The following is a 16,412-nucleotide window of genomic DNA, read 5'->3' as shown; positions in this document are numbered from 1 at the left end:
TTGTTCTTTCTTAAGAAAGAAATGGTCTTTTGTGGTTCCATACATATTTTAGGATTGTTATATTTCTTTGAAAAATTCCATTTGGGATACCCTCTAAGTATTGTGAAAGTCTGATCAATTATTTTTATTTGTTTTCATACACAGAAAAAAGAACTCATATTTACTTTTACTTTAAAATGCGGTTGGATATTACTTTCCAAGATTAGCTAATATAGCCTTTCTCTCTCCATTCTATTTTTGTTATTCCTTTGACTTCCCTTTATTTGGGAGGTTAGACCACAGAGGGATGCTGAGAGGAACAGAGTCAAATGATTTTAATGTTGAGGCATCTAGAAGTGAGGGGGCTACTGTGGCTGAGCATGAGGGAACACTGGGCAGTAACCTCCTTGGGCCAGTGACCAAGGACAAGGAAGGAAGCTGGATATCTGAGAAAATACCACTGCAGATCAATGGCATTTGAGGGTCAGATTCACCCCCTACTCTAGAATGTGGTACAGTTAAGCTTCCTCCTCAGGATGGAAATTGGATATAACCTTGGGAAACCAGGACTTTGGGGAGGGCAGGTGAGGGTGTAGATGAGGGGCTACATCTTTAAATTTACTGAGGTGTTTCTGTCACACTGTTACAGAAACATCAATATTAAAAAAGTTGTATTACTTGCCCACCTGAGTTTATGGTCTAGGATTTGGAGCTGACACTGTGTATTCCATATATTTTGGTTTTGTTACAATGGCCTCTGCTAACAAGGACTGAAGAAGATTGAGCTGCAGCGTGGCTTGATCCAAGGCTAGAGACTCATGAACTGTAAAAATCATACACAGCTCTTGTAATATGCTGTCATAAATTGAAAAAAAAATCAGTACAATGTGAAATACTGATCTTCTGCAACAGCATAAAGATGATCTGTTATATAAACTTGGAAAATGGGGGCCTGGGGAGGGAGGCATACACAGTCTTGGTGCAGTAAGAAGGTAACTCTTGTTAGTTTTTAGCTTGATGATGTCTAATCTGGATGAATTCATTACTTTCTCTTTTAGGCTTGAGATTAAAATAAAAATGGAAGCTAGCCAAATTATAGGTGAGGAATTACTCAAAAGGAGGTCAATATTCCAAAAAAAAAATTAAAAAGAAAGGAATTGATAGTTTTAAAAATTGACCTTGCCTCAGTGACCAAAATCACACTGCACTTCAACTAATCCATAATTATCAGCCCATGTTGAGTTGAGTGAGGCCCTTGAATTAGAATATGTCCCAAATAAGAAGTATGACCAAAATTGTTAATAAAAATAAAATTCTTGGAGGAATCTTTTGGGACTGTTAGAGTTATGAATCATACCAATAAAACAACCCATATATTTACAACAGTGATAATTGATATAAATATAGCCCGTAATATTAAGTAGTGGTTAAAATCCTGGACTTTAGATTCAAGTAGATTCTGATTCAAAGGCTGGCTCTACAACTTAGTATCTGTATCAGCCTGGGCAATGCACTTTGCCTTTCTATAAAATGGGAATATAAGCTCAATTCCATAGTATTATTATCGATATTAAATCTGAACACATATTTAATGGGCCTGGTAATGGTAATAATTTATACTGTTATTAAAAGTTTACTACTTGGAGGTTTAGCAGACTGACCCAATATATTCTTTGTTGGTTTAACAACATATCTTTAATTAGTGAGACTTTATGAGTTTTGCATTATCTAAATAATTGTTATTCATTAAAAATGATACTTGACAAAAACTTCCATGTAGCTTTTCCTAATGTATGGCCAAAAAAAAAAGCTATGAAAAGATTATGAATGAAAAAATGATTTTTTAGACAATATTCTTTATGGCTTAGGCAAAATTAAAAAAAATTTTAATGGCCTCTGGTTGATAGTAATGATAATATTATTGTAATAGATACTACAGTAATTTATATTCTATTTAGTAGCATTTTTATTTCAGTCATCCAGGGGAATTTAACAAAATGAAACAGTGAGCTTGTGTATGCTAAATAAGGAAAGAAGGGGTTGTTGTTATGAATTTACACCAAGGAAAATATAAATGCAGAAGAGTTAAGATGTCCAGTAATATGATCCTAATGAACTAATTCTTCTTCCAGGCCTCCTGTTTCCATTTCCTCTGCAGATGCAAGCCTTGCTTAAGAAAATAATTGTAGTTCATTGAGTCAGAATCTTGAAAATGTTGAGGTCTCTAGACTGAAATTAAGAAAACATGGCTTTGAAGATTCTTCAGAAGTCACTACTTGATTTTCATTTTGGACACAGAATTTGGTTTGTCTGGAAAAATCACATGCAAACCAAACTTAGGACTCAGATGGCATTTATTTGATGTTCCCTTTTGCTGCTTGGAAGAAATGGTGTCTTTGTTTTTTGTTCTTTTTTTCCTACTGGCTTTATGAGCTCTCATTGCTCCTCATTCTCAACATTTTTGTAAAGAAAATACTAGAGATATTTTTACACTTTTGCCCAGACTGCAGCATGACCTAAACTTTTGTTTGGCTTTTAATGTTATTAATAACTTTTATTAGCAGTGATGGATAGAGGCTGAATACGAAAGCAAAAATCAGTGCACGAGGAGCATTAAGAAAGCAGAATCCTCCTTGTTAGGGATTTTATCTTGATCTTTGTCAATGAGGGGAGCAGCAGAGGGTGTGATCCTGAGTTCGTAAAGGAAGGGTATCTTTTTTTGAGAGATTTCTCTTGGAGTCAAAAGGTAGAGGTGGTCTCTGAGAAATGGAATACACTGCAGTAAAAGGAAGCTTTTTCAAGCATCTCCATTGCTGCTGCTACTCCTGACAGTGAGGCTATTTTAACTTTTAATTTGCTGAAAGGCAAATAAGGCAGCTGTCTTCACAGTAGGAAGTTCGGGGTGAGTGTTGGAGAAACAGCGTCTCTTTTCATGTAAATTAAAGGAGAACAGACTAAAGAAAAGTTAGCTGTTGCCTTACAGAGTCTCTCTTGGCTAGCAGGCCAGGATGTCCTCTTTAGTGATTCTCTTAGGCTTCCTTTTAATTTGCCGAACACATCAGATCTGAGGGCAGATTTTAGATTTGACAGCACTGAGCATTCCTTCCTTTTTGCCCCTTTCTCCACCTTCCCGAACACCAAAAACCAGAAAACTTTTTGGATGATGTCTGATTTTAGGATTCTGCTTAGTGTTTTCGTTAAACCTTTATTCTTTTCTTTATGATATTCCTTTTTATTGAAGCATTTCTCTAGAGGAATTGAGGCACATGTAGCAAGAACTAAGATTGCACCCATTTTTCATCAAATAGGAGCTGTGTTAGCAACATCTTCAATGGTGCATGTGATCTACTAATGGCTGCAGCCTCTGGATGATTCCTTTTGATGTTGCCCTCTAAAGGTCTCATCAGAAAGCATTACTCTCTGCATTATCCCCTTCTAACTTCTGGTGGTTTTGTTTTATTTGGCTATTGATTGGTATTACACATCCCTCTTAATGCTAACATTAGATGATGCTGTACAAGAGCACTTAGTGGAAAATTACTACATAAAGGTAGAAAGTTCATTAAGTAGTTTGAACTACGTGTCTGGGATACATCATATCAGCCAAATACCTGTTCTGACTATAGGACTGATTGGGAATTTTGCTAAGTTGATTCATTTACCTAATCTCTGCTATACTTTTTGTCATTTGTAGGGTAACATGCATTATTTAAAAGAATGCAAAGCTACCCTTTGTACTCAGTATAATACATTTTTAATGGCTAACGATTGTATAGATAATCTCATGCAGAGGGGCAAAAATGTTTCCCTTTGGTTATCATTATACATTTACTTCTGAACTAATTAAAAATGAAATCATCATCCTTGTCAGAAATGGACAGGAAGACAAAGGGTTATTAAGAGTCTGCTTTTCCCTTGGTGAAATATATTATCAATAATCATTGCAGTCCATAATGCATGTGGTTTGGCATGATGTATTAATTTGCGCTGATTTAATGGTCTAGAAAGCATTTTTGTTTTACCCATTTTGTTGATTTTCTCTTCTGGGGACTTGCAGTAATCACATATCTTCCGTAAATGAGTTTGCATTATGATTATCATACTGAACCTATATGGTGTAAGGTCAAATAAAAATTAAGAGGTTTAATTTTCCCTGTTGAAAATAAGGGAAGAGACTTGTTTTTTCCCTTTTTCCTAGAACACTTCCTTTAGCAAACTTGTAAGTACTTTTTCCTGCCTTTGAAAAGTATATAAATCCTTCTGAAAACCTTACGGACGTTTCCTCACCTCTATGACCCAGGAATATCTTCCTTAAGGACCCAGGAGCCATCCCTCTGCAATGTAAACATTAAGGAAAAAAGTGTTCCTCACTCCTGTTACCTGTGGGAGGGTGGGAATCTCACTTTATTGGGAACCTTGCTGCAAAACTACCTCTGGTCATAAAGATAGGAGGAGTTTCTCCTCTTCTGGATAAAGCCAGTTATCTAACACACATGGTCACCTCAAATACCAGGTAAATTTAAGATGAACTATGTGTGACAAATGGTGCTATCGTGTCCTCTTACTTGAGGACTGGTTATTGTTTATCTTGAAAATATGTAGTGAATTGTATCTGTTTGGCTATATAAAACGGTGAGGTCCCCTTCCATTCTTGCCATTTCTTAGTGGATTTCATGTGAAGCACATTACATTCTGGTTTAATATTAATTTAAAAGTAAAAGTGTTTTTTTTTTCCTCTACTAACTTTGGGAGGAGGATTTCTGAGTTGAGGGAAGATTTAGCTTTAAATTCTGTTTCACCAAAAATGGTCATGGACTATCATAGAAAGTAACACTTTGACCAGCTCATGCCTTTAGTTGTGCTGTGTCTTTCCTTCTTTAATCAGATGTTCAATTCAGAGACAACCCTCTTGGCTGAAACCACTGTGGATTAATCAGTATTATGTAAAAAGAAAACAGGACTGTTCCATTTGCATTTTTTTTTGCAGAAGAACGGCATTCCAAATTCAACCCTGAGAGCTATTGTGAAGATAGAATTAGCTAAGTGGCACGTTTGTCACTTTTTCTTTTAATTATTACTTAATAATTCTCGCAAAAAATCTATTTATAGGATAATGCTATTCTATTACAGTTACCACTATTCATTTTAAATATCACTTGCTTTCAATTATATTGTTAGTAGGATCCTGCAAAATGTTAAACTTGGCATTGCTAACTCAGAGGTGACTTGTGGCACCGGAATGATTTATGCCTGTGGATTGCAGAGATCTAAAAATAGGGCTTGATGTTACATTAATATGTAGTGCAGTACACACAATAGGGTTAGAGGAGGATGGAGTTTCATCCCTAACTCTCAGTTTTCTTGTCTTTGTCTCTGTGTCTGAGCAGCACTGGAATAATTAGACATTGCTCATTTGTCATTTGTATCATTTCCTATCAGTGCATACCATCGTGCCCTGCCAGCTCCCAGGTGCTTCCGAGGAAGCACGTGGTCTGTAAATAGCCATTCTGCACATCTCTGGTCGCTGTCCTAATTTGAAAATCTCCTTCATAAATTGGACCGGACAATAACAGACCATTGCTGCTAGGTTCTGATGGGGTAAGTGTACAACTCTGACCTTAGCATGAGATCAGAAATGAAAGTGACCAGCTGGACATAAAACAAATACCACAGATTCCAAGAAGGTATTTCTGTTAGCAAGGTGAATGCCAGCGGTTCTGGGCAAGCAGCATTTCTCAAGGAATGGCAAATATTTTGGTCAATGTCTCCCCTGGTTTGATGCCTCTGATTTCAGCTGTAATCGAGTGTGAGACGGCAGTGTTGACAGATGCTTGTCTTCAACCTTTCTGAGTAGGAACTCTGATCAGATGAGTGGAAGTCATGTAACAGAGTTTGCACATCTGTTGTCGACAGGACTAGAGGTTGCATGTGCATAAGGATGTGCTGTAGGCAGAGAAATCAAGGCTAGTACCATTCAGAATATATATATGAGCAGTGTAGGAATTGGGTACTTTTTCTTTCCTCATTGGATGAACTGGGGTGGACTGTTGATATAAAGAGACAAGGAGATGGAGCAACCCTGCTCAAGACACCCTCAGAGACTTCTTTAATGACAAACTGTGAAGATTACACATGGGAGCTATAGGTCTGCCAAAATATCATGAGTTCTTACCTTAGTTTTTCTCCACCAGAATATATTTGATCTTTAAGTTGAGGAGGCAGTTGGGTTCAGGGTATATTATTGTCCCATAATGAAGGAATTGCTCAGATTTTGGAGGTAGCTCTGGAGTTCTGTAAAGTCATGGTAATCGTAGAACTGATCTGATACTATTGTTTCATAGGTAGCTTAGCTCTTGGAGTCTACTGGAAACGATCTCAGGGATCATCACATCAGCAATTTTCGCATTCACATAATAGCTTGCATGTTGCTGTGGTGTAACAATGTGGAACACGTTGTACTAGTCACCAGCTGCCAATTTAAATACACACTTGGAAGAGTCATCTATTTTTCAGGGGTATTAACTTGATCTTAATAGATGTTGATGTTTAATTTAATTGTGACCTTTAGTTATACTTTTTAAAGAAAAATGTCTCATGTTTTCACAACACGAGCTGTTGAAAAGTCAAGATACTGTGGCAGATATTTTAAATGGACCCAGAAAAATATTTTAAAAGCAACAGTAGTTTCTACCTGACTCCAGCATATTTTGTTTCAATCCAAATAACAACCTAGTAAATCTTCCCTGATTACCCACTTTGAAGTCAGAGAAAATATAATCGAGAGGAGGACAAAGCACTTGTATAATGAGAGCCGGAAGAACATTTTTCTCTCACATGCTTACAGTTAGTGATACAGCAAGAAGAAACTTGATTCCAGCAGTCTTCTTCAGCTTCTTAACTAGGCAAACTCCTAGTTGTCCTTCACAAATCACTAGAAATGTTGCTTTGTATGTGTGTGAATTTTTTCTTAAGCTTCTGCACTACCCATAGGCAGAGCTGATGACTCTCTTAGCACTTGGTTCAAATTTTGTTAGCACTGCTGGGTGTTCTATCATTTATTTTTATATTTTCCTCCTTCACTTGCCTGTGTGTTCCTTGAGGACAAGGACTATTCCTTACTCATCTCAGTGTCTAATGCTAACCCTAGTGTTAGACCTAGAGTAGGCACTCAATAAATACTTGGTGAAAAATGAAAAAAATGAATGGGCTCTTAATTAGACTTCAGAAATGGTTGATCCTCACTGTGTTGAAGTAGAACTCTCTATGTAGGGTGGTGATGGTGCCTGTCCTCTGATGGATTGTTCTTGTAGAAGTTGCACATGGGGTCCTTCAAACCATTAGCTGTAGATCTCCCTTGGAAGTCACTTGCATTTTGCAGCACTTTGTCTTTCAGGATAAAAGACAGGTCTGGGTTTATAGAAGAACTAACTCAATCTAAGGAAATTTGATAACCAAATATTTCATGATGAATATGCATCTCCAGGTAAATGCAAAAACCTTCAAGTGTAAGTATAAATTTATGATAGGCATGATTATAGATTTGAAATAGGTCACTTCTCACCTTTGGAGTTTATTTAGAAGGCTGGTAATTTGGCATCAGCCACAGCACTGTATCAGCCAAGTCCATTAGTTAAGTATGTTTTGACTCCTATGGATCTCAGACGAGCAGCGTTATTGTCAAAGAACCTAGTCTGTGGCGTGCTGGCTCCTCAAGCTGCCCTTAGGTTTGAGGGAGCTCTTACAGTCCTCAGGGCTTTCCTGGATCTTGGTTTATTCTAGAGCACTGCTGAAAAACAGACTTTGATTCATAGCTATTGTTGGATAATCTGAAGCTAACCTAGGCCATTTCTACATTGTGAGTGTTTGGTGCGTGTGTATCTAAGTGTCTGCATCTATGAATATGGTCTTTGTCAGTTGGGGCTTCCGTAACAAAATATCATAGACTGGCTGGCTTCAGCAGCATACATTTATTCCTCACAGCTCTGGGGCCTGGAAGGCTGAGATGGGGTTTCTAGCATGGTCTGGTTCTTAATAAGAATCCACCTTCTGGTGGTATCTTCTTATGGCAGAGAACAGAGAGAGAGCAAGCTCTTTTGTTTCTTCTCATCAGGGTACTAAACCTATTTGTTAGGGCTCCACCTTCAGGTCCTAACAAGCTCCTAAAGGCCTCACCTTTGAATACTATCACATTGGGGGTTAGGATTTCAACATAGGAATTTTGGGGGGACATTGATATTTAGCACAATCGGCATGTCTTATCACATCCCAGTTAATTAGTATCTGTAGGAAATTGTAGGATGCGGCTTGTCACAGTGATTAAGACCTCTTTTTCTGAAGTATCTCCATCATTTGTGTAACTTTCTAAACCTTATATTCCTTGGTTCCTATGATAGGGGAGTCAAAATAGTACTGACCTTTAGGCCACTCATAATTGGGTTCCATCCCTAAAGAGCATTATTCATATTATGATGTATATGACTGGCACCCCAAAGTTGAAAGAGCAGAATGTGTACAGCCACTACCAGAATACCTGTTTGGTTATGAGAATTAACAAGTCTCTGCACATAGAATGCTTGGCATTCAGGATGTGCACAAGTGATAACCTTCATTGTTACCGGAAGGTTCACACTGTTCCCTTAAGAAGACTGGTTAGGATGAGGTATAGTATCGTTACAACAAACAATATTTTAAAATGATGCTAATGGGCAAGTAAAGGATTCAATTGTCATCTCCATAAATCATTGCTAGAGTCTATATTTAGAAGTCAGATTGTTGGCAAGAAACGCCAAACTGTATAAATGTATAATTATATCGACATTTCATGTATCTGAAGGTGGTTTTCTATCTGCAGTCTTGCTTTCTGAAATGTCAGTTTTTTAGGATATAACTTTTACTAGAAGTAAGGAAATAAAGTGAGGAGGCCTCTGAAACAGTGATTTCAAAGAGCTTCCTACAAAGACACGGAATTGACTTTCTGAGTTCTACCGGAATTTTAATGACTCTTAATAAACCTACAGTTCTTAAACAACCTGGTTATGTTGTTTACCCATCCACAGCAGACTGGAAGACCAAACTTGAAGGGCTGTGGGTGTGTGTGTAAAGCTACTATTATGAGGTGTTAGTGGGATACACAATGACGTAAGTGGAATAATCAAAAGTTTGACCTAGAGGGCTAATAAAGAAAACAAAACAAAATCTCCACATTGATGATTATCTCTGAGACATTAAGAAAATATGTTCCAGTTTTTTGTGCTAAAAGGAAAATTTACCTCTAAAATTCATTCCCATTTTATGATCATTTATTATCTAAGACATGGTCTAAATGAAAAAACTTTGGGTGTCTGGGTGGCTCAGTGGGTTAAGCGGCTAATTCTTGATTTTGGCTCAGGTCATGATCTCTCATGGTCTGTGAGTTCGGGCCCCATGTCAGGTTCTGTGCTGACTCATGAAGCCTGCTTCAGATTCTGTGTCTCCCTTTCTCTCTGCCCCTCCCCTGCTCATGCTCTTTCTCTCTCTCAAATAAAAACATTAATAAAAGTATGTTAAAAAAAAAAGAAAAACTTGGGTAGCTAAGAGAAGACAGTATGACACGGTAAAAACATAGGACTTGGCATTGGACTGGATTCATTCCACATTTGCCACTTATGCTTAAGTGTACTTAATGCTGTGAGTTTCAGCTTGCTTTCTTCTGTATAAGGCAGAGATGATAGTTCCCACCATGCAGGGGTGCTGTGAGGCTCGGATGACATCATATTTGTGATTGAAGTACAGCCAGCAAGGGCCTGGCATGTGCGGCTCAATATATTATTTGCCTCCTTCTTACCAATTTGGCAAAATTTACCTATTTTTTTTATGTTTTATTTTGAGAGATAGAGAGAGACAGACACAAAGTGGGGGGAGGGGAGGAGGTGGGGGAGAGAATCGTAAGCAGGCTCCACACTCAGCACATGGGGTACCATGCTGGGCTTGACCTCACCATCTTGAGATAATGGCCTGAGCTGAAATCAAGCTGATCTTGTAACCTCAAATGGCCTTGGCTGCTTAACTGACTGAGCCATCCAGCACCCCCTAAAATTTATTTATCTAAAACACCCCATTCTCAATGAGGTTTCCCTACATTGCTTTTTCTCTGACTAGAAATTAAATTCATAATGCACATCTCTGACAATAACCGGTCATTGACTTTAGTAATTATAACCTTTGGTCTTGATACTGCAAAAAGCCTGCAGATGGGGAGTCTCTAGCAAAGTGGTAAGGTGGTCTGAATACTTTAAAACTATTTGTTTTATAGTTTGGTGAGGTTTTGGGAATGTTATGACTCTCTAGTATGAAGAAGGAAAGATAAATTTTATTTGTTGCCAGAGCTACTGAAGTTAAGAAGACTGATAACGTTCTTGTGTTAAATGCACTTTTAATATAGTTTGGATAATGTTTCTGGGCTGTGTTACAATTCACTTTTTTTTTTTCATTTACTCTTAGGTGGTTCTTGTCCTTATTATATATCTTATTGATTTGGAGGATGTTCTAGAGACTTACACTATTGATTAGGCAGAGTGTTTCTATATTTTGTGATTTACCAGTTTTTGTTCCTTGTATCATCATTACCAGTAGAATCAAATTGAAAAGACATACAGATCCTTTTCTCTCATAGAAGTTTTAGTCTTTTATGACATGTACTGGATGAAATAATTTTATGAGAGCTGCCTAATTCCTTTAAATTTATCTAAGATACACCATCTGCTTTGTAACCTCAAGTGATCTTATGGTTTATTACATTTATTAAGCAAACATTTAATGTGTAAATATAATTTAATAAGATTCCCACAGCTTTCTAATTAGGCTTTAATTTCTGCCACTAGAATTAAATCCACTAAAATATACTTAGGTCTCTAAGTCCTAGTAATACTTCATAATGTTAACTGATCAAATAGGAATTTGTATTTTGGGTCAATTTTAATATCTTTAAGTCTCTGTTGAATTTTGATATCAGACCACTACATGAAAGAGATGATTCTTAAGGTTTGGGGGGATATTTTTTAAGCCAGGACTAACTCTGTTGCAAGTGACAGAGAACCCCAACTCAAACTTGCTTTAAAAGAATTGATTGGCTAAGTAGCTTCAATAAATATTGGGAGTAGATCTCAGATCCAGAGGAAGTGATGCAAGAAGTAGGACTTTAATGAGTAGAACCAGGGACTCAATGATGGCAGAAGTCTATCTCTGTTTTTTACCCATGTGTCTATTTATTTACATATTTGTTCTGTTTCGAAAGGATTTTTCCATATGGCAGGACACAAGGCCATTGCAGCCCAAGCTTAGCAATGCCAATGGAAAAACAACTTCACTCTCTTCTTATACATTTGTCAGTTTGGGGGAAGATTTCCATTGGCCAGGCTAATCAGATGGTGGTGATGGGAAGGTTTACTAGGCACAGGTAGGTTAACCTCAGTCATTCACTCTTGAACCCTACTGCAAATCTGGCAAGTGTTATAGACTTCTGCAGGAAAATTGCTAAGTACCAATGGCTCTAAGTGTTTGTAATTCTTTCAGGGAGCGGCTTCATGGTGTCTTAGAAGTTTGGACTTCAAATTAAGGCCCCTGTGATAAAATGTTAAGATAATGCAATTCATTGTTGAAATCAAATGTTGGCAAATTGGAAATCAAATGTGAAATCAAATTTTTACTTCTTTAAAAAAAATTTTTTTAATGTTTTTATTTATTTTTGAGACAAAGAGCATGAGCGGGGGAGGGGCAGAGAGAGGTGGAGACACAGAATCTGAAGCAGGCTCCAGGCTCTGAGCTGTCAGCCCAGAGCCCAATGCGGGGCTCGAACTCACGGAGTATGAGGTAGTGACCAGAGCTGAAATCGGATGCCCAACCGACTGAGCCACCCAGGCGCCCCATCGAATTTTTACTTCTAAAATACTAAATTCTTTTTATTAGAGAGAAAAGAGTGTATCTTTGATAGAATTCAAGGTAATATCTCCTTGTAATATGGGGAAATGTAAAGATTTTATTATTGGGGGATTGACTTCCCAAGCTTAAAACATCTTTAAGCTTTAACGACAAAGCAGCTTCCATGAAGAGTGAACACAGCTGAGAAGGGAAGGGCCAGAACTTTTCTCATGCTAGTTATTGGATTTACCACACAGAAGAAAAGAGGGATCTGGGCCTTTAATAACTCAAGCTTTTCCACGAAAATCAGAATAGGGTATAAGTGACTGGTGGAGAAGGAAGAAACTCACCTAATTGAAAGAGATGGAGTCCACCTGGATTATTGCAATGCCCTTGAAACCAGCCTCCTGTCTTCCACTCTTGCCATCTCAGTTTTTTGTTTTTTTTTTTTTTTTAAGTTTTTAATGTTTATTTTTGAGAGAGAAAGGGGACAGAGTGTGAGCTGGCAAGGGGCAGAGAGAGAGAGGGAGGCACAGAATCTGAAGCAGGCTCCAGGTTCTGAGCTGTCAGCACAGAGCCCGACATGGGGCTCCAGCTCAGGAACTGTGAGATCATGACCTGAGCTAAAGTCGGAAGCTTAACCGACTGAGCCACCCAGGTGCCACACCTCTTCCACCCCATTTTTTTTTTTTTTTAATTATTACCACAGAACAGACGGAGCGATCATTCAACATGTAACCAAGCAGATTTGTGAGTACTGTTCATTGACCAATCTCTGTGGTAAAAATATTTAACATGATCTATAAGCTGTGGTCTGGCTCCGCCTCCTTTCCCCACGTGGTCATATGCCAGTTTCACCCCTTTGACTGGCGTTTCTATTCTGCACATGCGCCAAGCTCTTGTGTTTCTTAGTCTTTCCCCACGTTGCGATTTATTCCTTAAACGTCTTCACTTTTGCTTTTTTCCCCCGTAGCTCTCTCCTATTTGTCCTATAGACCTTGATTTAATTATTACTTCTTCAGAAAGGCCTTCTGGAACCTAAGTATATTTGGACTTTGTGGTATTCCCTCAGTAGTATTGTATCGGTGCAAATTGTGAGGATGGATTTGCTGGTTTAATGTGTATCTCCTTTTTACATTATAAGCCCTGTGCGGTCAGGTATTATGTCTGTTTTGTTCACTTGGTGCCCAACACAGTGCTTGGGACGTAATTTTTAATGAATGCTTTTTTAAATAATCAGCGAAGAAACGGGAAGAGAGTAGTGATGCTACCAAGCAGCTGCAGCAGCTGAGTGCAGAGCACAGAAGGAGCAAGGGGGTGATAAACTATAGCAGATACTCCGATGGTGGAGCCAGAGAGACATACACATGCAAAACGCACACTGAACAGCATTGCCGCCTGGGGCGTGGGGCTCTGTGATTGCAGGCACGTGTCCCTTGAGGACACGCATAGGCACGCGTGCCTCCTGCTCAACCGCCCCTGAGCGAATCGGTGTGACGCTGGGGAGGCCTGGCAATCAGGACCGCTTAGCAGCCTGGGGAAAGCTTTGCACGCTGCCTGTGAATGACAAGCTAAGCCATTTCTGCCTGTGTTTCAACACTCGCTCCGCTGGTAGACTTGGCTTCATTTGTAACACTGAGTTATCATTATTGAAATACTGTAAATTGCATTGTACACTTGGGAAGTATTTTCCTTAAAAATAATTTAAAGATCATTTACCTTCTTCTGGGAATACATACAAAAAGGGGGGACAGTTGTAGTTGGGATTATAATCCTTTGTACCAAATACAGTTTACTCTTTAAATGAACTTTATTCCCTGTTTTTTTAAAGGTAATATTTTACATTTTCTTTTCCATGAGTTGATCACATTGTGATGACCTACATGTCTTTTTATCTTAGCTTTAACGAACCCCTCCCCCTCAAAACCCCTTTCCTTTGGGTTCAGGTATAGTTAAGCAGGCCTTCTTCACTTTCCCCTGTTTTCTCGATGATACTTGCATGATTTTAGTGTTTGTAATTTCAGTGGTATGTGGATGCTTGACTTTTGAAGGAGCACATCTCAGTCTGAGCAACATCTTTGGCATCCAGATAGGAGTCCCTGGACCTATCTGTGATGTTGGGCTGTACCTAAAGGTACAAAGAACAGATAAGATCCCCAAAGAAGGGAATCCAAAGTCACACTCTGCTTTTTATGATAATAGCTTCCACAGCTTATCATGGGATGCTGGTTTAATGGTGGTGGGGAATGATCATGTACAAAGGTATTAAGAAAGATATGGCAATGGCAATACAGGGAGACATTTTCCTAATACCAGTCTTTGTAAAGTTTGCTCTTTGAACCAGATCTGTCAGGCTCTTTTTCTTGGGGCTTTGCATAACGGGTTCCTTCTCACCTTTTAGATGTCATTTTTTTTTTTTTAATTTTTTTTTTTTCAACGTTTATTTATTTTTGGGACAGAGAGAGACAGAGCATGAACGGGGGAGGGGCAGAGAGAGAGGGAGACACAGAATCGGAAACAGGCTCCAGGCTCTGAGCCATCAGCCCAGAGCCCGACGCGGGGCTCGAACTCACGGACCGCGAGATCGTGACCTGGCTGAAGTCGGCCGCTTAACCGACTGCGCCACCCAGGCGCCCCTAGATGTCATTTTTAACATCACATCCTTAGAGAGGCTTTCTAGGGTAGGCCAGTTTGCAAAGACTGGTTCATGCTTGAGGATTTGCAAAAAAGAATTCTTGATCTTTGAGTACTGTTAGTGTTCTTGTATATTACTATGAATCGGAAAATAAACAGTGCAAGGGTACATGTGAGTTTAGCAACACAATGGCAAGGAGGAAACAGATTCCTCAACCTCCTGTGTTTTTCAGAGGCACACCCAAAATTTAATAGAATCAGCTGTGACGGATCCTACAGGGCAGAAGGGTTTTTTTGCCTTTTAGCCATTTTTAGGCTAGTGTGAGAGTTGGACATACCAACTTAGGGTGAGGTTCTGCCTTATTAAAAGAATTTCATTTGGGGGCGCCTGGGTGGCTCAGTTGGATAAGTGTTCCAGTTCGGCTCAGGTCATGATCTCATGGATCGGGGATTCAAGACCCACATTGGGCTTTGTGCTGACAGCTCAGAGCCTGGATCCTGCTTCTGATTCTGTGTATCCCTCTCCCTCTCTCTCTCTCTCTCTCTCTTCCCCTCTCCTGCTCATACTCTTTCTCAAAAATAAATAAACATTAAAAAAAATTCATTTGAGCTGTGCCACTCACATGTGGATGCTAGGTCCATAATTTCTTGCTGTGCCATGACATTTGATTTACTGCTGTGATATTTGGCCTTAAAGGGCCTGACCCTGGTCTTCTAGACCTTTCCTAGCCATTCCCTTTATTCTCTACCACAGTGCCATGTTTATTTCCCTTATAAGTCAAATAGCATTTAATTTGTTTGCCTGTTTCATGACCATCTACCCCTCAAGATGTGAGCTCCAGTAGGCTGGCAATTGTAATTCCATCTCTCAGGTGCAGTCCCATGCCTAACCCAGTGCCCCGATACCTAAATACCTTGTATTTCTTCCTCTCGTAGAATCATGCATATGATACTCTTGTGGTTGTAGGTATGATTAGGTAAGAATGTTTTCTACATGTGTGCAAGCCGCACACTTTCAGTATGCCCCTGAGATACCTTAGCAAAGTCTGGCCTACAAGGTCTGAGGCCTGGGATCCGGGGGTAGGTAGGCATGTATAGATGGTACCTTTAAAACCATCCACAGCATTTGGAAACCTGGGCAATTGAGAAAAACCTGTCAATAGCTGTTTTTTTTTTTTATTGTTATTTCTCCTCATTCCTACAAATTTTAATACCTTTGAAACACATGTTCTTCTAATTTGTTGTAGTAATTTGGCCAATATTCTAAGCAATTATATCACCGTAGTTCAGAGAACAGGATCTAGATTGAATTGCCTGTGTTCCTGTCCCGGCTCTACCTCTTTTGATCTGTGTGATTTTTAGTGTTTTTTTTTTTTTTCTTTTTTAACTTTTATCTTAATTCAAGTTAGTTAGCATATGGTGTTATATTAGTTTCAGGGGTGTGGTATAGTCAGTTATTCAGCACTTCCATACATCACCCTGTGCTCATCACAAGTGCACTCCTTCAGGGGCGCCTGGGTGGCGCAGTCGGTTAAGCGTCCGACTTCAGCCAGGTCACGATCTCGCGGACCGTGAGTTCGAGCCCCGCGTCGGGCTCTGGGCTGATGGCTCGGAGCCTGGAACCTGTTTCCGATTCTGTGTCTCCCTCTCTCTCTGCCCCTCCCCCGTTCATGCTCTGTCTCTCTCTGTCCCAAAAATAAATAAACATTGAAAAAAAAATTAAAAAAAAACCAAAAAAAAAACCAACAAAAAAACAAGTGCACTCCTTCATCCCCATCACCTGTTTTACCCATCCCCTCACCCCCACCCACCTCCTTCTGGTAACTATCCGTTCTCTATAATTAAGAGGCTCTTTCTTGATTCGGTGCTCTCTCTTATTTTTTCCTCTTTGCTCATTTGTTTCT

General features: G+C 39.1%; 1 protein-coding gene across 2 annotated transcripts in view; it reads left to right on the top strand.

Annotated features, from left to right (window-relative positions):
* Positions 1–16,412, top strand: part of TAFA2 (TAFA chemokine like family member 2) — a 483,290-nt gene that overhangs the window by 79,451 nt on the left and 387,427 nt on the right. The window lies entirely within an intron of this gene.

This window comes from Lynx canadensis, chromosome B4 (genome assembly GCF_007474595.2).
Source record: "Lynx canadensis isolate LIC74 chromosome B4, mLynCan4.pri.v2, whole genome shotgun sequence".
In the NCBI taxonomy this organism is placed as follows: Eukaryota; Metazoa; Chordata; class Mammalia; order Carnivora; family Felidae; genus Lynx; species Lynx canadensis.
This window is presented reverse-complemented; position numbering and strand designations above follow the sequence as displayed.